This window comes from Xenopus laevis, chromosome 1L (assembly GCF_017654675.1).
Source record: "Xenopus laevis strain J_2021 chromosome 1L, Xenopus_laevis_v10.1, whole genome shotgun sequence".
Classification (NCBI taxonomy): domain Eukaryota; kingdom Metazoa; phylum Chordata; class Amphibia; order Anura; family Pipidae; genus Xenopus; species Xenopus laevis.
In genome coordinates, this window is record NC_054371.1 from 229,673,467 (window position 1) to 229,699,516 (window position 26,050).

General features: G+C 39.7%; 1 protein-coding gene across 3 annotated transcripts in view; it reads right to left on the reverse strand.

Annotated features, from left to right (window-relative positions):
• LOC108718850 (ciliary neurotrophic factor receptor subunit alpha) overlaps positions 1-26,050 on the reverse strand; it is a 294,616-nt gene that overhangs the window by 189,984 nt on the left and 78,582 nt on the right. For all 3 annotated transcript variants that reach the window (XM_041570397.1, XM_018267357.2, XM_018267339.2), the window contains exon 2: positions 23,429-23,500. The gene's annotated coding sequence lies outside the window, so the exon portion shown is untranslated. The remainder of the gene's footprint in view (positions 1-23,428; positions 23,501-26,050) is intronic.

Sequence of the window (26,050 nt, forward strand, 5' to 3'; positions counted from 1 at the left end):
TATGTTGTAGGCATTCATAGATGTGGGAGTGGTCAGTTGGATGAAGGTGTGGCCTGGAATCATACAAAGGTAAGCTAGTCAGAACAAGCTAGTCAGACTCCCTTTCTGTAATATTACCAGATGTGGGCAGTTAAAGAGATACTGACACCAGAAAATAACCATTTTTTGTATTTGTCATAACATTGTTTTTGAGAATTTTGCCATAAAAGTATTTGCCTGATGCTTTTACATGACCCATAGGCAACTTTCAATGTAGATTAATATTTTAAAACATTTTTTAGTGTCAGTATCACTTTAAGGAAGGTGTTCCCACATTATATATATTGCAGTATGCCAGCAGATACAGACCTTAAAAAAAAAACTATACCCCCCAAATGAACACTTAAGCAACAGATAGTTTACATCATATTAAGTGGCATATCAAACTGGAATATATATGTAAGTAAATATTGCCCTTTTACATCTGAACCCCGTTTCGTGATGGTCTCTGTGCTGCCTCAGAGATCACCTGACCAGAAATACTGCAGCTCTAACTGTAACAGGAAGAGATCACTTGACCAGAAATACTGCAGCTCTTTAACTGTAACAGGAAGAGATCACCTGACCAGAAATACTGCAGCTCTTTAACTGTAACAGGAAGAGATCACCTGACCAGAAATACTGCAGCTCTAACTGTAACAGGAAGAGATCACCTGACCAGAAATACTGCAGCTCTTACTGTAACAGGAAGAGATCACCTGACCAGAAATACTGCAGCTCTAACTGTAACGGGAAGAGATCACCTGACCAGAAATACTGCAGCTCTAACTGTAACAGGAAGAGATCACCTGACCAGAAATACTGCAGCTCTAACTGTAACAGGAAGAGATCACCTGACCAGAAATACTGCAGCTCTAACTGTAACGGAAGAGATCACCTGACCAGAAAATACTGCAGCTCTAACTGTAACAGGAAGAGATCACCTGACCAGAAATACTGCAGCTCTCACTGTAACAGGAAGAGATCACCTGACCAGAAATACTGCAGCTCTAACTGTAACGGGAAGAGATCACCTGACCAGAAATACTGCAGCTCTAACTGTAACAGGAAGAGATCACCTGACCAGAAATACTGCAGCTCTAACTGTAACAGGAAGAGATCACCTGACCAGAAATACTGCAGCTGTAACTGTAACAGGAAGAGATCACCTGACCAGAAATACTGCAGCTGTAACTGTAACAGGAAGAGATCACCTGACCAGAAATACTGCAGCTGTAACTGTAACAGGAAGAGATCACCTGACCAGAAATACTGCAGCTCTAACTGTAACAGGAAGAGATCACCTGACCACAAATACTGCAGCTCTAACTGTAACAGGAAGAGATCACCTGACCAGAAATACTGCAGCTCTAACTGTAACAGGAAGAGATCACCTGACCAGAAATACTGCAGCTCTAACTGTAACAGGAAGAGATCACCTGACCAGAAATACTGCAGCTCTAACTGTAACAGGAAGAGATCACCTGACCAGAAATACTGCAGCTCTAACTGTAACAGGAAGAGATCACCTGACCAGAAATACTGCAGCTCTAACTGTAACAGGAAGAAGCGTGGAAGCAAAAGACAGAACTCTGTCTGCTTATTGGCTCATGTGACCTAACATGTATGGTTTGTTGGTATGTTTGTGTGCACCGTGAATCATACGATCACAGGGGGCTGTCCTTATTATTTAAAATGGCAGTTTTCTATTTATGATTACCCAATGGCACATACTAATATAAAAGTATATTATTATGAAAATGGTTTATTTACATGAAGCAGGGTTTTACATATCAGCTGTTTTATGCAATATCTTTTTATAGAGACCTACATTGTTTGGGGAGTATAGTTTTCCTTTAATCCAATGGACAAATCAAACCCATCCAAATCGACATCTGGGTGATTTTGGGCCATATATCAGTCAGGTGGGCCAGTCGTAGGGCCCCATACACAGTCCGACAAGCGAAGTCACCAAACAAGCGGATCTTTCACCAATATACTCACCCTCGTATTATAATTGCTATGCTATGGCAGCAGATGCAAACCTCAATCACGACAGGAAAATCAAATCTGCCCGATTGAAATTTAGATGATTTTCGACCAGATAAAGGTCAGGTTGGCCAACTCAAGGGTCCCATACACGACAAATAAGCTGCCCAATCATTCCGAAGGCCCCAAATCAGCATCTTAAATCTGCCCATGTACAGCCACCTTAAGAATCTTGTGCGGTAAACAGGGTTGCCACTTCTTTTCTGATGAGGGTTCGTAATTTTGAGTTAATCTGGCAGAGTTTAGTTTCAGAACTTTGAAACCCAGACAAACAGTTTTGAAGCAAACAGCTTGTGTAAAATGTGAAATGTCTGCTGCAAATCCAGACCGTTGACAACCTTAGGAATAAAGGTCTAGTAACCCTTAGCAACTAAACAACTGCGTTATGGGTTACTGGAGTTCAATACATCCGTATTACCGTATTTCAAACATTAAGGGCAGATTTATTACGAGTCGAAGTGAAAATTTAGATTTTTACTTTCTAATTTTTTTTTGGTCAAAACTCTCAAATTCGAATTGTGAATTATCCAAACGCGTTTCAAGTTTTAATTCGAATTTCGAGATTAATTATACTCTGGCCCTTTAAGAACTCAAATTCGACTATTCGCCACCTAAAACCTGCCGAATTACTGTAAAAGTCAATGGGAGAGGTCCAGGGAGCAATTTGGTGATGTTTGCGGTAGGGATGCACCGAATCCAGGATTCGGTTTGGGATTTGGCCTTTTTCAGCAGGATTCAGATTCGAAATCCGAATCCTAATTTGCATATGTAAATTAGGGGTGGGGAGGGAAATCACGTGACTTTTTGTCACAAAACAAGGAAGTAAAAAATGTTTCCCCTTCCCACTCCTAATTTGCATATGCAAATCAGGGTTTGGATTCGGTTCGGTATTAGGCCGAATCTTTCGCAAAGGGTTCGGGGGTTCAGCCGAATCCAAAAAAGTGGATTCGGTGCATCCCTAGTTTGCGGCCTTCCTGACAGTCGAGTTTTTTACATTCGAATTGAGTTTTTGTAATTCCAATCAAATTCGATTTGAGTCCTTGGGTCATTTCAATTTGTCCGAGTTTAATTAAAATGAGATTATTATTATTTATTAATAAATTTCGATTGGTCGAATTTCGAATTTATGGCAGTTTTAAAAAAAACTCACATGAATTCGAAATTCGTCCTTAATAAATGTGCCTCTCTGAATATATAGTGAATAAAGTACCCCCTCTTGTAAATTATAAGGATATCGTAAGTTACCGAGGAGTTTCATGACCATAAAAACTTCTAATAACTTCTAATATCCTTATATTTTGCAACAGGGGGCACTTTATTTATTATAATACACAAGTTTCAGTGAGTCATGTGACAGAAATGACATCAGAACTCACCGTTTATAACTGATGACATCAGAACTCACCCTTTATAAGGATATAATTTACAGGATATTCATGGCTTTTGTGTATTATAAGGCAATAATTGATGAGTGATCATTTAAAGGAAAAGGCTACATAAAATGACATTCAGGCATCTTACAGAAAACCTTGAAACGTCCCCTGTAGTTTCTTATGCTGATAATTTTTATCTCTCATGTTAAAAGTTTTGAATGGCCCTAATATGCCATTGTGTGAATCTACTTTTCTCTCTATCTCAGTGATAATCAAGTCAGAGGGCCCCAGAGGTTGCTGGGCTAGATGCTGAGAGTGGCAGTTCAACATCATCAAGAAGTCCTGGCTTTACATTTTAATAAAAGTTCATTTTTAGATTCAGCTTCAAGTGAGAGCAAGTCCCTGAGTGCACGGGACAAATGTGACTCCTGCATGCGCCAGTGTGGCTAATCCCCGGGTACTTATCTCTCCATCTGTCTTGTATCACATGGGTTAATTCCTGCCGTGTCCCCCCACACCTGTTTCCCATCCGTGGGATTTACTTCCCCACATGTGGAAACACAGATCCATCTTTCATTTGTGCTCCCAATGAAACCTTCTCCAGATCCAGATCTCTATATGGTTCCCCCCTGTTCCTATCTTTCCGGGATGGACTCGGGTTTCCCTCTGCGCCACATGTTGAATGAATCAAGGACTGAGGTTTTGTTGGGGGGGAGTAAAAGTCGCATATAAAATCAATACTCTTACCAAATAACAATGAAGGCAGCTAGGCAGCACTTAATCCAGTACAGTCTGCAGCATGCAACTCCATCAGCTTCGACAGTAATTTGCACCATGAATATTTGGGTTCTGCTTCATAGAAATAATGTGGCAGTCCGTGGTTATTACACATATAGTAATATTACTAAGCAAGAGTAACTCACAGCAATCATTGCGATCAATACAGTTCAATCACAGGTACAAATTCTGTACAAAGTGAATTTTATAGGAGTAACTGTTAGAGGCACATTTATCAAAGAGGTTGAATTTCTAGTTCATGTGAGTTTTTAAAAACTCCCATGAACTCAAAATTCGACCATTGGAAATTTATTAGAAAAAAATCCCATTTTCAAAACACGGGCGAATAGGATCGACCTGAAAACTCGAATCAAATTTTTTAAAAACACAATTAGACAAAAGAACTTGAATGTCAGGAACAACTCCATATTGATCCCAGGACGTCTTCCATTGACTAAAGCAGCAATTCAGCAGGTTTTAGGTGGCGAATAGTCAAATTTGAGTTCTTAAAGGTCTAGTGTATGATAAATCTCGAAAATCAAATACATTTTTTTTAACTTGAATCAAACTCGAACCGAATTTTAACAATTATCTAGTCAAATTTTACAGTTTTAGTCATAAAAAAAACCTCAAAAATTCAAATTCGAAATTCAATTCGAATTCTCACGTCAACCCCTTGATAAAGCTGTCCCTTAAAGTTCACCCCTTTACATCCAGCCTTTGAACTGCGGCCTTCCAGCAGTTCATTCAGTTTCAGACTGCTCCCAGGAACATTGTGGGGGTACACAGGGCTACATTTTCTATATGGTTATAGAAGAAGTAGTAGAAATCCACCCCACTTGCCGGCAGAACTAAGAGGAGGATGGGACCCCAGCTCTAGTCAATTAGCACATGCACCAACTGGATACGAGAGGGGCCTTCAGAGTCTGTTCCTAGGCCAGCTAATTCTCTTTATTCCAGCTGATTCCCTTTATTATTGCTGATTCTCTTTATTCCAGCTGATTCTCTTTATTATTGCTGATTCCCTTTATTCCAGCTGATTCTCTTTATTATTGCTGATTCTCTTTATTCCAGCTGATTCTCTTTATTCCAGCTGATTCTCTTTATTATTGCTGATTCTCTTTATTCCAGCTGATTCTCTTTATTATTGCTGATTCTCTTTATTCCAGCTGATTCTCTTTATTCCAGCTGATTCTCTTTATTCCAGTTGATTCTCTTTATTATTGCTGATTCTCTTTATTCCAGCTGATTCTCTTTATTTCAGATGATTCTCTTTATTCCAGCTGATTCTCTTTATTATTGCTGATTCTCTTTATTCCAGCGGATTCTCTTTATTATTGCTGATTCTCTTTATTATTGCTGATTCTCTTTATTCCAGCTGATTGTCTTTATTATTGCTGATTCCCTTTATTATTGCTGATTCTCTTTATTCCAGCTGATTCTCTTTATTCCAGCTGATTCTCTTTATTCCAGCTGACTCTCTTTATTATTGCTGATTCTCTTTATTATTGCTGATTCTCTTTATTCCAGCCGATTCTCTTTATTCCAGCGGATTCTCTTTATTATTGCCGATTCTCTTTATTATTGCTGATTCTCTTTATTATTGCTGATTCTCTTTATTCCAGCCGATTCTCTTTATTCCAGCGGATTCTCTTTATTATTGCCGATTCTCTTTATTATTGCTGATTCTCTTTATTATTGCTGATTCTCTTTATTCCAGCAGATTCTCTTTATTATTGCTGATTCTCTTTATTCCAGCAGATTCTCTTTATTATTGCTGATTCTCTTTATGTCTACATTAGGGTCCTCCATCTTCACCTTATCTTGTATGGCTAGCTGTATGCTGCAGACTGCACCGCTTTCTCTGCAACCAGAATTGGGACTCATTTCATATGTGGGTTTTAACTTTCCAGTTTGGAAGCAATGAGGTGTCAGCTCTTCAGCAAGGAACTCCCTAGGAATTGCTGTCAGTTTCCCCATTCACCATGGCAGCCCGCCTGCTAATTGCAGGGATTGTTAGGGGTGTCAGTAACCGGTCCTGTTAGCGCAGCTGAAAGTGACATTAATAACCAATGACAGGTCTGAGAAGAAGACAAACACAGACGGCCTGCGCTACCATAGCAAGGGCCCCGTTCCACAAACACCAATTTGAAACAGATTTTTCACGGCTTGTCTGCATTATCACCAGCCTGGAAAATCTCCGCTCCTACCCCAAGGCACACGTTTGTTTTTAAAGAGAAATCTGCGCCCAAACACACGCTAATAGCTGCACGGCCATGTCAAAATGGCTGCCCCCCACATCCACAACTCCCAGAAACCTCTGTTCCCATTCATCATCATCATTTATTTCTACAATACCAGCCAGTTCTGTGGTGCTTCAGAATTATTTCTAACCTGTGCCCTTGCAATGATTTAACAAACAATTGTCACTGAATAAAGAAACTGGCAGACCCTGCTCACAAGAGCTTACAATCTAAAGGGATGGAAAATAATATCCCTTTATAATAAAAGGTATAATATCCCTTATAATAAATACCCTTTTCTGACTTGATTTCAAGAGTCTGAATCAGAGACCAGAAAGGCATAAACGCTGATTCAATTACATGTACAAATAACTACTGGTGGGGGGACAGCAGAGTTTGGGTGGAACGCTAATTTAAAAATATAATTCTAAACAACTTAGCAATATACATTCATTACAATTGTTCTATGTGTATGGCTGTAGAAAGCAGTGTTTGTCTGTCCCTTTCTATTCTCTGCACCGGTGGTTCAGACTGTTGATACAATGTAAGACAAGGCAGCCGATTAACAGACCTGTCTTTGCTGCTGGGGAACGGACGTCCATTGTTTAAAAAGTAACAACCGGGAGTTGAGCAAATGCTGCTTTCAATTGCAATTGTTTCTACAAAATAACTTTAAAAGGACCTGAACATTTTTAATAAATGTATATTGGAAAGTTACTTAGATTTATGTTTTCTTTTATTAGCCACATTTTAATTTGTATTTCACAATCTAATATCTGACAAGAGCAATATTGCATGGAAATCTCCCCGGTGCCCTGCAGGGTCCCCTGACTCCCCTATAACTGTCAGACTGGAGGCAGATAAATGCTCAGCTCCACAGGCATTATCAGGAATCACAGGACCCCATATTACTAAGGTAAAGGGGCCCTCCCCTCAGGGGGCACCAGTCATTAGACCACTGGCCACCTGGGCCCTTGGACTGTGGGCCCTGCCACAAGCAGAATAGGTCCCCAATAAAAATGAAGTCCTGTTCAGTGTCGGACTGGCCCACCGGTCATACCAGGGAAAATTACTGGTGGGTCCAGGAGTCAGTGGCCTCTTATGCTGCTAAACTTTTGGCCTTTTTCATGGCCATTCCCTATTTCTATGAGAACAAAGAGGCTAAATGGATGGAATAATCGATTATAGTATGTAAAGAAAAGAGACTAAGAGAATAGAGGTGGAGTGAGGAGAGGAAGAATAATAGTACTGATAGTAGGCCCTTAGTCTAAGGTTTTTGGGTGGGCCCCTGGTATCTAAGTCCGACATTGGTCTTGTTCATGCACAACCAATGCCTCCTTATGCAAAAACCCTACATACACCCCACAATTTATCCAAACCCAAGCCACTCCCACAAGAGCCCCGCCTCCTTTACAAAAGCACATTTACATGTCTTGGGGACCCATCTGCTGCCTGGCCCTTGGCTGCAATAACCCCTGTAGCCCCCTAATGGGCAGCTGACTTGGGCATATGACTTGAACAAAAACTACATGTTTTATATCTGTAAGTCTGTTATGAGCTAAGGGTTGCCCTACCACAATGTTGAACCTCCAAAAGTGAAAGGCCAACATCCCAGGTATATGGAGCAATGTGAACAAGATGAGAGATGGTGAGCATCAAAGTCACATAATATCTAGGGTAAAGTTGCCCTTTAACATCAGCGTAATGGTGGGCAATTATAGAGTATGTAATAGAACTTATATTCCCTTCCCATATGAAGCCCATAATAGAACTTGTGTAATATAAGTACAAATGTTGCCCCTTTGTTACAGCATTGCTCGCCCCTAGAGGCTGGATGCAAATAGTGGCAACACATGGGGGCTGATTTTGCGCAAATACTGCGATCGTACGATCGAAGGATTATTCCTTATTCCTTCGATTGAAGGATTAAATCCTTTGAATCGAACGATTAAATCCTTCGAATCAAACGATTCGAAGGATTTTAATCCAACGATCGAAGGAATATCCTTCGATCAAAAAAACTTAGGCAAGCCTATGGGGACCTTCCCCATAGGCTAACATTGACTTTGGTAGCTTTTATCTGCCGAACTAGGGGGTCGAAGTTTTTTTTAAAGAGACAGTACTTCGACTATCGAATGGTCGAATAGTCGAACGATTTTTAGTTCGAATCCTTCGATTCGAAGTCGTAGTCGTAGTCAAAGGTCGAAGTAGCCCATTCGATGGTCGAAGTAGCCCAAAAAAACCTTCGAAATTCGAAGTTTTTTTACTTCGAATCCTTCACTCGAATTTAGTGAATCAGCCCCAATATGTCGTAAAACAGGGGAAAAAATGATAAATGATTGTAAAGTTATGCCAATAATTTATACAGTGTCCCTTCTGGAAGTGACCCAGGTTGAGAGTTCCATAAGATGTGAGATAGTCCAGAAGAGGCTGAGTGTTAACAGTTGTGAATCCCAGACCACCCGGATGAGCCGGGACAACGCCCCTCCTCTAATGACATGATAAGCCTGGAAATATTGCCTTTTATTAGAACCAAATCTCAATTTCGGATGTTTAATCATGGGGCCCATTAAAGGTGATGCGGCTCCAGCAGGCGCTAAGAACCTCGGGGTCCAGGAACGGGTCACATTTTTGGCTGACAATCAATTTTAACTGTTTGCAGAAAAAGAACATTCTCAGACCTAAATGTGCAATAAATCTCAAGGGTGAGCCCTGTCTCCGCACGGATGCGCGTCCCGCAGGATTCCCAGGACTTACACAATGGATATACCATATGGCAGCCTCTCTGCTCTTAAACCTGCGGAAAACAGGAAATGATCACGATGAGAAAAATTCACTTGTCGCAGCCCGAGATGAATAAGTGATCAGCGTATAATCCGGGGGATAGGGGGTGAGTTACAATCGGTGTCAGGCGCTTCAGTCGACGCCAGCGTGAAATCCATTTCATATGAGAGGGTTTTAGATAAATAAATTGCAATAATAACGTTTTCCTCTCCGACGTGCTCTTCATACAATTATTTTCAGATCTGTAAATGTCCCTGATTTATATAACGGTGACACATTTAAAGGGATACTATCATGGGAAAACTTTTTTTTTTCAAAACGCATCAGTTAATAGTGCTGCTGCAGCAGAATCCTGCCCCGAAATCTGTTTTTCAACAGAGCAAACTGATTTTTTTATATTTAATTTTGAAATCTGACATGAGGCTAGACATATTGTCAATTTCCTAGGTTCCCCCAGTCATGTGACTTGTGCTCTGATGAACTTCAGTCACTCTTTACTGCTGTACTGCAAGTTGGAGTGATATCACTTTCCCCCAGCAGCTTAACAACAGAACAATGGGAAGGTAACCAGATAGCAGCTCCCTAACACAAGATAACAGCTGCCTGGTAGTTCTAAGTACAGCACTCAATAGTAAAATCCAGGTCCCACATTGAGTAGGAGAAACAACAGCCTGCCAGAAAGCAGTTCCATCCTAAAGTGCTGGTTCTTTCTGAAAGCACATGACCAGGCAAAATGACCTCAGATGGTGACTACACACCAATATTACAACTAAAAAAAATACACTTATTAATTCAGGAATGAAATTGTATATGGTAGAGTGAATTATTTGCAGTGTAAACATTGTAATTTAGAGATAAAAACTACACCATAAAAATCATAACATAATCCCTTTAAGCAGTCGGAATTACAGGAAGAGAATGAATGAAGGAATAGGATTTTACAATGTAAAGTTCAAAGGGCAACCTCTGATAGTATAAATATCCACTATACTTGATTAGCCAATGACAGCATGGGAAATCTGTCATTGACTGACAGCATGAGGATCCTGGTTGCAGCCAGAAAATGATGTTAGGTTGAGGAAATCACAGATTGTGAAATATAGATTTATCTAATGTTAGATAAATAACATTAGTAGCTCTGTGTGAATCCCAATTCAGCAGGAGAATGTAAGCGAGTGTAGGCAAACAATGCAAACTGCCCATCTGGGTGGAAAATTGGAAGGTAGAGAATTCAATAGGCCATGCTGTGATGGTTACTAGTGATTCTCTCTCAGTGCTTTACTATAAATAGGGTTCTCCGGCGCTTAATAGACATGATGGTAGATGATGGCAATTAGACTGGTGCTGAACAGCACGCACAGCTTTAATGTTAATGAGATAAGAGCACAGTAATGGGAGCCCGCTGACAGTCTCTTCTATTTTGGGTTCAGTTAACTATTTCAGCCGCAGCCTCCGCCCCCACATCAATAATCACTGATACAATTAACGAGAGAGATGTCAGACTTATTTGGGTTGAAAAAAAAAGACACCAGTCAATCAGGTTCAACGTTTTTATTGTGTACCTGGCAGGGGAAATAAATGTGAGGTTCTTGCTGCAGCTTCCTACCTATGTACCCCAAATATCCACCCCTTTCCTGCTGAATTGTGCTTAGTACAAGGGAATATAATAAAAAGGATATCAAAGGTCTTGATGGTTCACTTCCTCTGCCGGTTTCCAAAAGGTCTGTTCTCCCTCAGACCCGCATACGAATCCAATTCAAAGCTGCAAAGTGAAACCAGCGCTCATCCAGCGCGAGGTATAGGCAAAACAAAAGGGAGCAAGAAATTTATTCTCATATAGTGTAGTAATTTTTTCATAGATGGATTACACCCCTTGTGAAATTAGATTATTTCTAAAAAGGTGCCTCCTCCAGATTATACTATTTGCCGTGCTTAGAATTTACACACTGAGGTGAGACTCATGTGAGAATACTCACGAACGTTTAAACGAAGTTTGGGCGTTTAGAAATATAGTTAGATGTTCATCCCCTCAATTTTCTCCAGGCTCTGTGGCTTGAAAACAATGCGCTGACATAGTGTAAAACCGTCACTTTTTTAATCTCAAAAATATCAATAAAATCACACTCACAATATTGCTGTTAAAATATCGCATTTAAAATAAAAGTCACCAGTCCGCCATCTGTAGGAGTCACTCAGGCAGCCGGTATGGTTGTTACTTGCCGGCGTCTCGACCGCCTCGTGTGTCCCAGTGCGCGTATGGATGACGTCACTGCCCGACGCGTTTCGTCTACCGACTTCCTCAAGGGCTTCAGAGCTGTCAGTGCGCATGTCGCCTTTTGAAGAGGCAGCGGATCCGCTTACGTATTCCTCCCTTCCGCTCCTCTGTCCTCTTTCCAGCGAAAAAGTCTCTACTACATTGCCACAAAACCTAACTAACTATTCCAATCACGGGGGAAAAAATTTTTTCATATATACACACACACTTTCCTCATTATTAAATGGATTTATCCTTATATCCCCAACCTCTTCAATCTTTACCATAAAAATATCTGAGCAATTTTGACATACACCTAACCGTCGTGGTTAAAATCTTAGAGCATTTGGAATGATTTATATAAACAATAGATATATATTTCTATGGCTATTGGATTATTACATACAATATGCGTTACTTATTCTCATTAGGTTATAAAAAAGCTCTCAGATTAATATCTACATTGAGTCCTTTAGGCGTAAAGGTTTCTAAACTGTAAATCCAACGACTTTCGCACTGTAGGGTGGTTTTTACCAAATCTCCCCCTCTCCATCCCTTTTTCACTTCTTCCACCCCCCAATATTGTAAGCTAGCTAGGGAATACTGACCTTGTACTGCTGCCTAATCTCCATTATTAAACCTTCTTCATTCTCATCTGGTTTTGTTAATTTAAACATTCCTTGTTTGTTTCAACTGGTATTTATAAAAGTGCCACCCAATGGACAGACCTAGGCTTAACAGTCTGTTCCCCTTAATAATTCAATTGCTCCACTCTGTCCTGTTCCAGTTTAGTTTAGTTATATACAGTATTTCCACTGAACTGGTGCACAAAACTACAATAGAAGTGAGGCCTCACCAGCAATCTATACCTTTGCCTTTATAATCAGACTTACACAGTTCCCTATTATGGCTCCTACTTAGCTGGTCTTGCCTGTTCTCGTAAGAGAATGGACCCCCAGTAAAACAGAAGTGGAACACGAGGAAGAGACAACCTTTGCCTTTTCCTTATTCCCACAAAGCAAAGGGCAAATTCTTTTCCTAAACTTATTTCACCAAAGTTTGGAGAGATAAAGGGGGTTATGTGATAAAAGGCACTAAGTTTGCCCAGGGGCAGTAACCCATTGCGACCAATCAGCAGGTAGCATTTACTAGTCTCCTGTTTAAATGCAAACATCTTATTGGTTGCTATGGGTTACTGCTCTTAGGTAAACTTAGTGCTGTATATTACATATGGGGGAAAGAGATTTATTTGGAAGCCATGTAATTATTCACTCTCTGTTGCCTATGGGTACAGAGAGGCTCTTACCTTGGTGAGACCCTCCTAAAACTGGTCACTGCTTTCTAGATTAAGACATAGGGGTAGATTTATCAAAGAGTGAAGTTAGAGACCCCCACAGTCCTCTAGAGTGAAATTCTGCCACTCTCCATTCATTTCTATTATCAATGGGTGAAAGTGAAAGTTCATCTTTTGATAAATATGCCTTTTCAAAATCCCATAGAAATGAATGGAGAGTGGCAGAATTTCACTAATTTCGCTTTTTGATAAATATACCCCATTGTCTTTAAAAGGGAACCAAAAAAGCATTATGCTTGTGCTCATTATACCGGCCTTCAAGAGTGAAGTTAGAGATCACCACAGTCCTCTAGGGTGAAATTCCGCCACTCTCCATTCATTTCTAGGAGATTTTTAAAAGAATATTTATCAATCGTTGAAAGTGAAAGTTCATCACGCCTTACAAAATCCCGAAATGAATGGAGAGTGGCGGAATTTCACTCTAGAAGACTTCACTCTTTGATAAATATACCCCTTCATTTACTTCATCACTAAACATAATTAGGCACCAACCCCTGCCCTACCCCTGCATAAATAAGTAGCGATGGGGGAATTTGACCCATTTTACGAAAATGCATTGAAGTCTATGGCCAAAAAAATGTTTTAAATTTTTTTTTGATGTGCAACAATTTCTTTCTCCCATTGGAGTCTATGGGCATCATTTTCGTGTCAAAACTTGGTGAAAAAATGTGCTTATCACTATAATAAGCAAGGCCGGTTTTGAACAGGTACCATGATTGAGTGGCCTTTGCTTTCATTGGGGGCAATGACTCAATACCAACTGCTTATCAGAACCCTGAATTGTCTTCATTACTAGGAGCCCAAAAGACAGCCCAGCTGGTTGTAAGCCATGAACTTTCTACCTACATACATATGCCAAGCAGCTATATACCAAATTGCAGTTTGTAATCACTTTCCAGTGTCTCTCGTATGACACCGAAAACCTCATACGGAAAACCAATATGGGAGATAAAGATCAATATTCCTCCCTCTCTTATCAGAGCTGTCAGCCCAGTCCATTTACTGCGTGAGATAAGGATCTGCTGGTTGTACAAATTCATACAGTGCTCTTTAACCTTCAGTATAAAGTGGATTAAAGACATAAATACATCAGCAGCGGATAGATCATATGACGCAGAGCTCAGGTCCCATGTGGGGTTCTGTCTTATATAACAAGCACCTGGACATCTGTGCTTGTTTAAAGGGAAATATGTCCTATTGATAATTAGTGCCTGCTTACCATTTATTTTCCCTAAAATGACTAGAAAACATAGGCTATTTCTCTGGCTAGAATTAATCAGCCCCCTTTCAAAGAGGATGTATAGCTTGTTAGGAGACAAAGAACATGTATTTGTAGAGCTTTTGTAACTAATTAACATGTGAGGTCTGCCATGGGGAACATTTTGCTCTAAAGGTTTTTACTCTATGACTTGCGGTAATACTTTTTGCCTATTGACGGCAGTATAAACCACTTCCCCGGGCAGCAACAGAACAGCGTCACCACTTGTAGATGTAAAAATGATGTTTGCACTTGGCTTCCATGGTTAATATATGAAAAAGATATAACACTCAACGTAGCATTATGTATTTAAAGAAGTATACTGGAACTATGAGAACTGAATAATTAGGATCGTTACTAAAAAGATAAAGGTTGTAAAACATAATACAAAAACCCTGGTTGCCAAGGGGATTTTAATTTTTTTCTTTTTTTTTCTTTCTTTTTCTCTGATTATTATTATTTAGCTTTGGGATGTTATGTATAGGAAATATTGTGAATGCCACTCTTTTCCTGTAATTTATTTATTTATTTTCTTTTTTTTTGTCTTTTGTTTGAAAAAATGTAATAAAATATAAAAAATGAAAATAAATAAATAAATGTTTGCACAAAGCTTCTCTTGGTGATAGCATGCCCCTCATTTTTATCAGTAGTCAGTTCTAGAAAGAGCCAAACAGCTACTTGCCCTTTAATGAACTTGTACTGATATGTATAACCATCAACTCACACCTCTCTTACAGTCCGTGGATTATCCCTAATTGCATGTTGTATAAACGCTGAAAGGTAAGTGATTAGAAAGGGAGGAATATATAAAAGTCAGTTTTATAAAGTGTTTTGGAGACTGAACCCATCCAGGATCCAACAAAGAGGCCCACAAGCGTCTCATATTCTGGCAGCCCTGGGATCTCCAGCCAATTCCAGAACATTACTACTGTCTCTGTCTCCTCTGGCTCCGACCGGCTTCAATGCTTCTACATTTAGGCCCATGGCACGTGACTATTGGCTACTTATACCCATACCTGCTCCTAACAGCGAGTGCCAAACTGCACTTTTGCAAATGGTAAATGAGCCCTGGCACCGGTACATTTGAGAATTTTCCATAGCAGGGAGCGCTGGCACCTGTATTGTTCTCTATCTGACACAGCACAGATAATCCTTGTAGGCTCACACACAAACCCCATTACTCAAGAGCACAGAAGATTAGGCTAAATGGATCCCATTAATAACCCAGTCCGATGTGGCTCTTCTCCGAGCAATGAAACAAATCACTTGTGTCTGTCTCCTGGGTGCAACTGATTGATCTTCCCTGGCCTGAGCCCATGGGAAGCAGAGAGATCCGCAGGGACATGATAAATGCTCACAGTAGTATTAGGGGAGAGGAGATATAGTGAATAAAGTACCCCCTCTTGTAAAATATAAGGATATTATAAGTTACCGAGGAGTTTCATGACCATATAAAAGTACGAGGCCGAAGGCCGAGTGTTTTTATACAGGTCATGGAACTCCGAGGTAACTTCTAATATCCTCATATTTTACAACTGGGGGTACTTTATTTATTATAATACACAAATTTCAGTGAGTCATGTGACAGAAATGACATCAGAACTCACCGTTTATAACTGATGACATCAGAACTCACCGTTTATAAGGATATAATTTACAAGATATTCATAGCTTTTGTGTATTATATAGTGAATAAAGTACCCCCTCTTGTAAATTATAAGGACATTATAAGTTACTGAGGATATTATAGGCCACGGCCTAGGGCAGCAGAAATTTAGGGGCGGCATGCTGCCCAGCTGCCTAGTTATGAGCACAGGAGAGGGGGCGGAGATGTAGAAGGGGGTGGGGGCGACAAGAAGAGCTGGCCTAGGGGCACCAGGTAGGTAAATCCGGGCCTGATTGTACTAACAATGCAGCCCCCTTTGACAAGCTCTGATGCTCATGTTTTAATGATGTTTTAAGTTTTAAGGATATAACTTGCAAGATATTCATGGATTTTGTGTATTATATAGTGAATAAAGTACCCCCTCTTGTAATTATAAGGATATTATAAGTTACTGAGGAGTTTCATGACCATAGAACTCCGAGGGTACCTTATTTATTATAATACACAAGTTTCAGTGAGTCATGTGACAGAAATGACATCAGAACTCACCGTTTATAACTGATGACATCAGAACTCACCGTTTATAACTGATGACATCAGAACTCACCGTTTATAAGGATATAATTTACAGGATATTTGTGGCTCTTGTGTATTATATAATAGATTACTGAGTTCTAAGTGGGTTTTGCCTTTGCTGATTCCGTTATGCCACGTGACTCGTACAAAAAGCACGATGGTACATATCGTTCCTCATATCGTTCCTCCTATCTACATGAGTTGTGCCTTGCAGTGTTTTTGCCCCACCAAACACAGAAATGTATTATACAAATGTATCATCCCCCTAAACAGAGCTCTGACCGTTGCTCAAATGTATGAAAGCCCACAGCGCCAGGAGAGAGGGTGGAGAGATATCATGTATCAAGTAACATAAAACAGATTATTTATGTATCATCATTCCCTGGGTTCCCCAAGGAGGTGTCTGTTTCCCAGCGAGTCGGAGATAGTGAGATCCCTCTGATAACTATTAGATCTTGGAAGATTTCGTGGTGTGCGTCATCTAATGCACCGAGCAAGAGGCCAACACAAATGTTTGTTATAGGGATCTGTAACATCTTCCTGAGCAGAGCTCACTGGCAAACACCAATGGCAGATCTTTGGCTCATTCCGTTCCTTAAACAAGTAAATCATATTCCTTTGTGATTTGCATTTTATTTCAGATTCTTCTTTTCTTTCTCAATATCTTTGTTTCAATCTATGGATAGGAATGGTCACCCAGATGTATCACTACAAATATAGTCTAGTAAGGCACCTCCTCCCATATGTATAAATACAAATATACAGAGAAGGAATGTTCTGGGCACACAATAAGCTATACCCTCATACTGTACTGTCTAAGGGAATCAATATGGCACCTCCTCCTCCCATATGTATAAATACAAATATACAGAGAAGGAATGTTCTGGGCACACAATAAGCTATACCCTCATACTGTACTGTCTAAGGGAATCAATATGGCACCTCCTCCTCCCATATGTATAAATACAAATATACAGAGAAGGAATGTTCTGGGCACACAATAAGCTATACCCTCATACTGTACTGTCTAAGAGAATCAATATGGCACCTCCTCCCATAGGTATAAATACAAATATACAGAGAAGGAATGTTCTGGACACACAATAAGCTATACCCTCATACTGTACTGTCTAAGGGAATCAATATGGCACCTCCTCCTCCCATATGTATAAATACAAATATACAGAGAAGGAATGTTCTGGGCACACAATTAGCTATACCCTCATACTGTACTGTCTAAGGGAATCAATATGGCACCTCCTCCACCCATATGTATAAATACAAATATACAGAGAAGGAATGTTCTGGGCACACAATAAGCTATACCCTCATACTGTACTGTCTAAGGGAATCAATATGGCACCTCCTCCTCCCATATGTCTAAATACAAATATACAGAGAAGGAATGTTCTGGGCACACAATAAGCTATACCCTCATACTGTACTGTCTAAGGGAATCAATATGGCACCTCCTCCTCCCATATGTATAAATACAAATATACAGAGAAGGAATGTTCTGGGCACACAATAAGCTATACCCTCATACTGTTCTGTCTAATAGAATCAATATGGCACCTCCTCCTCCCATATGTATAAATACAAATATACAGAGAAGGAATGTTCTGGGCACACAATAAGCTAAACCCTCATACTGTACTGTCTAAGGGAATCAATATGGCACCTCCTCCTCCCATATGTATAAATACAAATATACAGAGAAGGAATGTTCTGGGCACACAATAAATAAGCTATACCCTCATACTGTACTGTCTAAGGAATCAATATGGCACCTCCTCCTCCCATATGTATAAATACAAAAATACAGAGAAGGAATGTTCTGGGCACACAATAAGCTATACCCTCATACTGTACTGTCTAAGGGAATCAATATGGCACCTCCTCCTCCCATATATATAAATACAAATATACAGAGAAGGAATGTTCTGGGCACACAATAAGCTATACCCTCATACTGTACTGTCTAAGGGAATCAATATGGCACCTCCTCCTCCCATATGTATAAATACAAATATACAGAGAAGGAATGTTCTGGGCACACAATAATAAAGCTATACCCTCATACTGTACTGTCTAAGGGAATCAATATGGCACCTCCTCCTCCCATATGTCTAAATATAAATATACAGAGAAGGAATGTTCTGGGCACACAATAAGCTATACCCTCATACTGTACTGTCTAAGGGAATCAATATGGCACCTCCTCCTCCCATATGTATAAATACAAATATACAGAGAAGGAATGTTCTGGGCACACAATAAGCTAAACCCTCATACTGTACTGTCTAAGGGAATCAATATGGCACCTCCTCCTCCCATATGTATAAATACAAATATACAGAGAAGGAATGTTCTGGGCACACAATAAATAAGCTATACCCTCATACTGTACTGTCTAAGGGAATCAATATGGCACCTCCTCCTCCCATATGTATAAATACAAATATACAGAGAAGGAATGTTCTGGGCACACAATAAGCTATACCCTCATACTGTACTGTCTAAGGGAATCAATATGGCACCTCCTCCTCCCATATATATAAATACAAATATACAGAGAAGGAATGTTCTGGGCACACAATAAGCTATACCCTCATACTGTACTGTCTAAGGGAATCAATATGGCACCTCCTCCTCCCATATGTATAAATACAAATATACAGAGAAGGAATGTTCTGGGCACACAATAAGCTATACCCTCATACTGTACTGTCTAAGGGAATCAATATGGCACCTCCTCCTCCCATATGTATAAATACAAATATACAGAGAAGGAATGTTCTGGGCACACAATAAGCTATACCCTCATACTGTACTGTCTAAGAGAATCAATATGGCACCTCCTCCCATAGGTATAAATACAAATATACAGAGAAGGAATGTTCTGGACACACAATAAGCTATACCCTCATACTGTACTGTCTAAGGGAATCAATATGGCACCTCCTCCTCCCATATGTATAAATACAAATATACAGAGAAGGAATGTTCTGGGCACACAATTAGCTATACCCTCATACTGTACTGTCTAAGGGAATCAATATGGCACCTCCTCCACCCATATGTATAAATACAAATATACAGAGAAGGAATGTTCTGGGCACACAATAAGCTATACCCTCATACTGTACTGTCTAAGGGAATCAATATGGCACCTCCTCCTCCCATATGTCTAAATACAAATATACAGAGAAGGAATGTTCTGGGCACACAATAAGCTATACCCTCATACTGTACTGTCTAAGGGAATCAATATGGCACCTCCTCCTCCCATATGTATAAATACAAATATACAGAGAAGGAATGTTCTGGGCACACAATAAGCTATACCCTCATACTGTTCTGTCTAATAGAATCAATATGGCACCTCCTCCTCCCATATGTATAAATACAAATATACAGAGAAGGAATGTTCTGGGCACACAATAAGCTAAACCCTCATACTGTACTGTCTAAGGGAATCAATATGGCACCTCCTCCTCCCATATGTATAAATACAAATATACAGAGAAGGAATGTTCTGGGCACACAATAAATAAGCTATACCCTCATACTGTACTGTCTAAGGAATCAATATGGCACCTCCTCCTCCCATATGTATAAATACAAAAATACAGAGAAGGAATGTTCTGGGCACACAATAAGCTATACCCTCATACTGTACTGTCTAAGGGAATCAATATGGCACCTCCTCCTCCCATATATATAAATACAAATATACAGAGAAGGAATGTTCTGGGCACACAATAAGCTATACCCTCATACTGTACTGTCTAAGGGAATCAATATGGCACCTCCTCCTCCCATATGTATAAATACAAATATACAGAGAAGGAATGTTCTGGGCACACAATAAGCTATACCCTCATACTGTACTGTCTAAGAGAATCAATATGGCACCTCCTCCCATAGGTATAAATACAAATATACAGAGAAGGAATGTTCTGGGCACACAATAAGCTATACCCTCATACTGTACTGTCTAAGGGAATCAATATGGCACCACCTCCCATAGGTATAAATACAAATATACAGAGAAGGAATGTTCTGGGCACACAATAAGCTAATAGATATACAGAGAGGAAATTTTCTGGACATACAAAACTGCACCCTTACATTTATACTTGCTCAGTATAATGTCCCTTTAATTTACAAACACATTATTTTAGTAACAGAAACAACTTTAATTGTTTTATCAGGGCTCCTCGTTGTGCTAATTGGGAGAATATCCTTCCCCACATGCTGCGCAGTGATAATGATATTTATATATATGTTCCACTACGAGTACACAGTATTTCTATCATAGTTATTTTCCCAGTAAAACAACAAAATAATGCTAATATCTGAATTTCTGTCTGTGAATTCTTCCGCTGTAATGATCTCCTGGTTAATGAGCAAACTGATGTTATCCCAGAGAGAGGAACGCTCCGCAATGTTTCCTGGGAAGATCTGACCCATTTCGATAATTAAAAGCCATTAGAACTAATCGGATGTTCTGATCTGCACCATTTGCCCCATTGCTGAATTAGTTATTGACTGTACAAAGGTATCGCTCGCTTTGAAGCAGATCAAGCAAAGCCAGGATTTCAGGTGAGATTGCATGTGCATGTCTATACTTAAAGGGGTAGTACACCTTTAACTTTATTTAGAATAAGTTATTTATAACACATTCTATAATGTGCTATCCCTATTATTAACAACTTTTCAATTGGTTTTCAATTATATTGTTTTTGAATTATTTAAAGGAGAAGGAAAGGCTAAAATTAAGTAAGTTTTATCAGAAAGGTCTATATAAATACACCAGTAAACCCTCAAAATAATGTTGCTCTAAGGCCTCTGTCAAAAGAAACAGCACATTTCTTTCCTTCTATTGTGTACTCATGGGCTTCTGTATCAGACTTCCAGTTTTCAGCTTAAACCTCCAGGGCTTGGGCTTGAGCATGCTCAGTTTGCTACTCTCTCCCTCCCTCCTCCCCTCCCTGCTGTAATCTGAGCTCAGTGTGCAGGGAAACTCAAGCAGGAAGTGATGTCACACCAAGAAAATATGGCAGCTGCTATCCTAAACAAACAGAGATAGCTTCTAGGTATGGTAAAGCATTCTACAGAATAAATAGTGTTATAGCTTGCACTATTGTGGTTAATCTATTGGCAATAAACTGCTTTGCTAGCTTTCCTTCTCCTTTAACACACTCTTTGGCCTTTTTCAAGGCTTCAATGACAATGGCACCCAATATATTATTGCATTGTGAGGCTAGAATTTTAACATTATATACATTAGATCCATTATCCGGAAACCCGTTATCCAGAAAGCTCTGAATTACGTAAAGGCTGTCTCTCATAGTCTCCATTTTATCCAAATAATTCATATTTTTAGAAATTATTTTCCATGTCTCTTTAATAATAAAACAGTAGCTTGTACTTGATCCCAACTAAGATATAATTAATCCTTATTGGAAGCAAAACCAGCCTATTGGGTATATTTAATGTTTATATGATTGGGCTTTTCTGGAAAAAAATTAATTTATTTTCGGGAAAGAAGCCTGAAAAATTTGGGTATAAATTGTATGATTCGGGTTTTCACTCGGTTTCATGGAGTTTGTCCCCGATCTGATTAAATCGTGCTTTTTTAATAATAAATAAGATCCGATCCTGCATCCTAGTTTGGTTGGACTTTTTTTTGTTTAAATACTCAGAAAAATTCATACCATCATATAAACTGTATCCTGCTTTCCAATATATTAAGAAGTCAACTTCCAACTTACCATCCTATAAAGTAGCTTACTTCCTGCATACCAACATATAAAGCTGTATACGTTCTGCTTAAAGTGATACTGACACTAAAAAACTACTTTTTAAAATGTGAATGTACATTAAAGGGCAGATTTATCAAGGGTCGAATTTCGAATTTGAAAACGTTGGAAAATTCGAATTCAAAAAGACCAACCGAAATAAATCAAAGGTTTTTTTAGATCTAATAGGTCAGTTTTCAATCGAATTCGAATAGTACGGATCTAAGTAATAGCGCATTCGATCAAATTCAATTACAAGTTTTTCCATAAAAAACTTCGATTTTTCAAAGTCCACCAATTGACTCCAAATAGGTTCTAGACGGTCCCCCGTAGGCTAAAACAGCTGGTTTTAGATGGTCAATGGTGAAAGTTGAATTTTTAAAGAGATAGTACATGATAAATTTAAAAATTTGAATTTGGACTGTTCCATAGTCGAAGTAAACAAAAATTAGCTCGAAATTCAAATTTTTTTAAATTCAGATTTTCACCTCGACCTTTGATAAATTTACCCCTAAAAGTCACCTATAGTTCATGTTGATCGTTTTTTTGCTGAGAGGTTTGTTTTTGTAAGTAATTGTTACTTGAAGTTCCTAAACCTGACTGTTTTGCCAACCTGACTGTCACATCTCAGCCTGGCAGTTAGAGTTTTATTGCTAACCGACTCCTGCTGCACAAATATGGCCGCCCCCTCATACAGGAACTTGGGGGATCAGGTGTATAATGTAAAAACATTGGGCAAATACTTTATGACAAAGTTATAATTTGCTTTCAAAGACAATATTATTATAGATGTAAAAACGGGTTTAATTTCCGGTGTTGGTATCTCTTTAAAAATATATTTAGTCTACTTTCTACTTACAAACATATAGCTCCCTGCTTAATAATATATTAAATAAACCACTGTTTGCTTATCAACATATAAATCAGTCTTTCTGGTTACCATTATATTAAGTAAGTTCTTACTTACTGCCATATAAAGTAGAACAATTTCCTGCTGGTTGGGTGGATTATGGGTTGAGTTTTGGCATAATGGGGGGTGCCTGGGGCAGGCCAGGCTTAAGACAATGAGTGCATGGCTCATTATTTCTTCATTGGGTTTTGCAATTTACTTGTTGTCAGGACCCACTGTGCAATGTGACTAATGGGCTAATAATTTGGGTAACTTAGTAGTACAGGGCCCAGTGATTACTGAGGGTGGCCTGTAGGTAATAGCGTTGCATTTGCTCAAACGTGTCAGATTCTGGTCAGGTTTTAAGACTCTTCTGATAATTACAACGCCCCACTCTTTGACGAGAGATATTTTTTAAGGAATTTACAAACACAATGTACCTTTAATGGGGTTTCCTCTGGAGTTTCATGGATAAGAAAGAAAGTCTCAGATTCCCTCAGTTATGGGCCCTCCTGCAACAGAGAAATACAGTAAATATAAAAAAAGATGCAAAATACAAAAATCAATAAACCATGTGTAACTTTTTTTTTATAACCGACTGGTGTTCCAAGGTCACCCTGCATAGTGTCTCACCACAACAATTAAATAACACTATACAAATGTGGAGACTATATATTCTCCATAAAAGTATGGTATTAAATATAAGAAAAAGTAAACCAGCAAAACTCACCCCCACATTAACACAACATGTTAATAGCGGATTAGAATGGCATGGAATTAAATCATGTTTTTAGATTTAGGTGTAAATGTAACTGCTATTGAAAAGAGAAGCTGTCTGTTACATTCTGCACTGCTGCTTTTCTCTTGTGTTTTGTGTATAAATTGTACATAATTATTGCTTCTAGCTGCCATTCAGCCTATAGAACAAGGAGCTACTTACAGGTATATGTTAATTAGCTGGGATTTACAAGCTCTCTCACTAGAATAAGGGCAGGACTTCACGGACGATTTCGCAAACGCAGGCGTTACGTCTGATGCGACAGAAATAAGGTAAGTAATGGAAATGTCGGATGAAGTCGCAGCATTGATCCGAAGCATGACTGTCGGATGCAGACGCGCCGGATCAACGCTGCGACACAATCCGTCAATGCATTCACTTTATTTCTGTAGCATCCGATTTGATGCCTGCGTTTTTGAGCAGCACGTCGGATCGCTATAAAATAATCCGTGGAGTCAGGCCCAGGCCAAGCAACCTGGGCGCCCAAGGCAACCCGGCTGGCAGATTCGCCCCCTTGCCGGTACAGCTCCCGAGTGCGCATGCATGCACGGGTCAGGGATTGCGCGCGTCACAGAGTGTCCAGGAGTGTGCGCATCATGGAGGATACACATCCCGGCCCTGCATGGGCGTTTTCTGTGGGATTCCACATGCTGCAAAAAATGCAGGCGTCAAGTCGGATGCGACGGAAGTAAGATAAGCTATACAAATGTCGGATGGTGTTGCAGCGTTGATCCACAGCGCGCAGCGCGCAGCGTCTGCATCCGACAGTCGTATTGCGTTGGATCAACGCTGTGACACCAGCCGACATTTGTATATCTTGCCTTACTTCCGTCGCATCCGACTTGATTTTGTGCAGCACGACGGATCGCACAGAAAATGCCCGTGTAATCCTAAGGGTAGGAGCAACTTGATGTTACTACTCAAGCAAAATGTTTGCTGGGGGACTAATACTGTTAAATGCACAACAGATTTACTTTGCTAACAGGCAGTGTAGGAATAATTCCCTTGTCTTGAAACAATGTAGCAGAAGTCAAGCTTTTTCTCAGGTCTGTTAATCAGCTGCTTCTGCTGCATTGTTTCAGGAGTCAGAACCAGCACTTCAGTTAACAGATAGGGACACATAATATATCCGTACATCAATCTACACATAATATAAATCCAGTGAGAACAAGGAAATATTGGATTTTGGGATTTTGCTTAGAAAGGCCTTTTATTAGGCATCCCATTTAACTATTGCATAGCCAAGTGTAACAGCTCTAGCCTCTCATACTAGAATGTTCAGAGCAAATCATAGTAGCCACAGTGGGACGAAGACTCGCATTTATCCCTAGAACTATACGGCAGCAGCAGCCGTGGTGTAGCTGTTACACGTTAGCTCTTCTCAGTCATTAATGAAGCGGAACTAAAGAGAGAATGTGAAGTGAAACCACAGACAGAGGCATCCTCAGATCTCCTAATATAAAAGAGATGCCTCTCCTCGCATGTCCTTTAGTGCTGACGCTTGCAATATAGCTGCTGCTTCCCTCCTGCCTCTTGTTTCTCTCTATTACTTAATTTGCCATCCGACTTTCACATCTTAATTGCATAAAGCGCGCAGAGAAAGTGCTGGTAACTGGCGCCTGGGGAGGTGCGGGCGAAGGAATGCGAACAATAAAATTATAATCTGCTTTTTTTTACGTGACGGAGCAAGTTACATTAAAGTCAGAATTTCCATAGCTTGAGAGAATTTAAGATCTATGACACTAAACGGGCTGTTCTGCAGCAGGGTAACGAGTCGCAGATCTCCTTAAATGACAACTCCACCCAAAAACTGTTTTTTTTGGTCTAATTAAGGAAATTTTCCTTAATTAGCAGCTTCCCACTATACATTCATTCCTTATTGGTGTAAATTACTATTAGGGCTTGTTTGTGCGCTCCCCTGCGTTGCGCGTTCTTCCGTTCAGCCGCAGGAGTGGACGCACTTAATTCTTTTCAACGTGGCTGTACTAACCCAGACGCATGTAAGCGCAGGTTGTGATGCAGCAAGTTGCATTTTACCTGTGTTTCTAATGCTAACGGACTCCTGCTGCATAAATATGGCATAGATCAAGTCGGATAGGTAATGGAAAAGCATCAATACTTTATAGCAAAATTATATGTAGCATGCAAAGCCAATATTATAATAGATGCAAAAAAAGGTTTAATTTCTGGTGTCAGTATCTCTTTAAAAAGCCACCAAAATGTTTTATTCAAAGTGTGATTGAAAGTTGCTCAGAATATTTTCTTTCATTGTGCAAAAAATCTG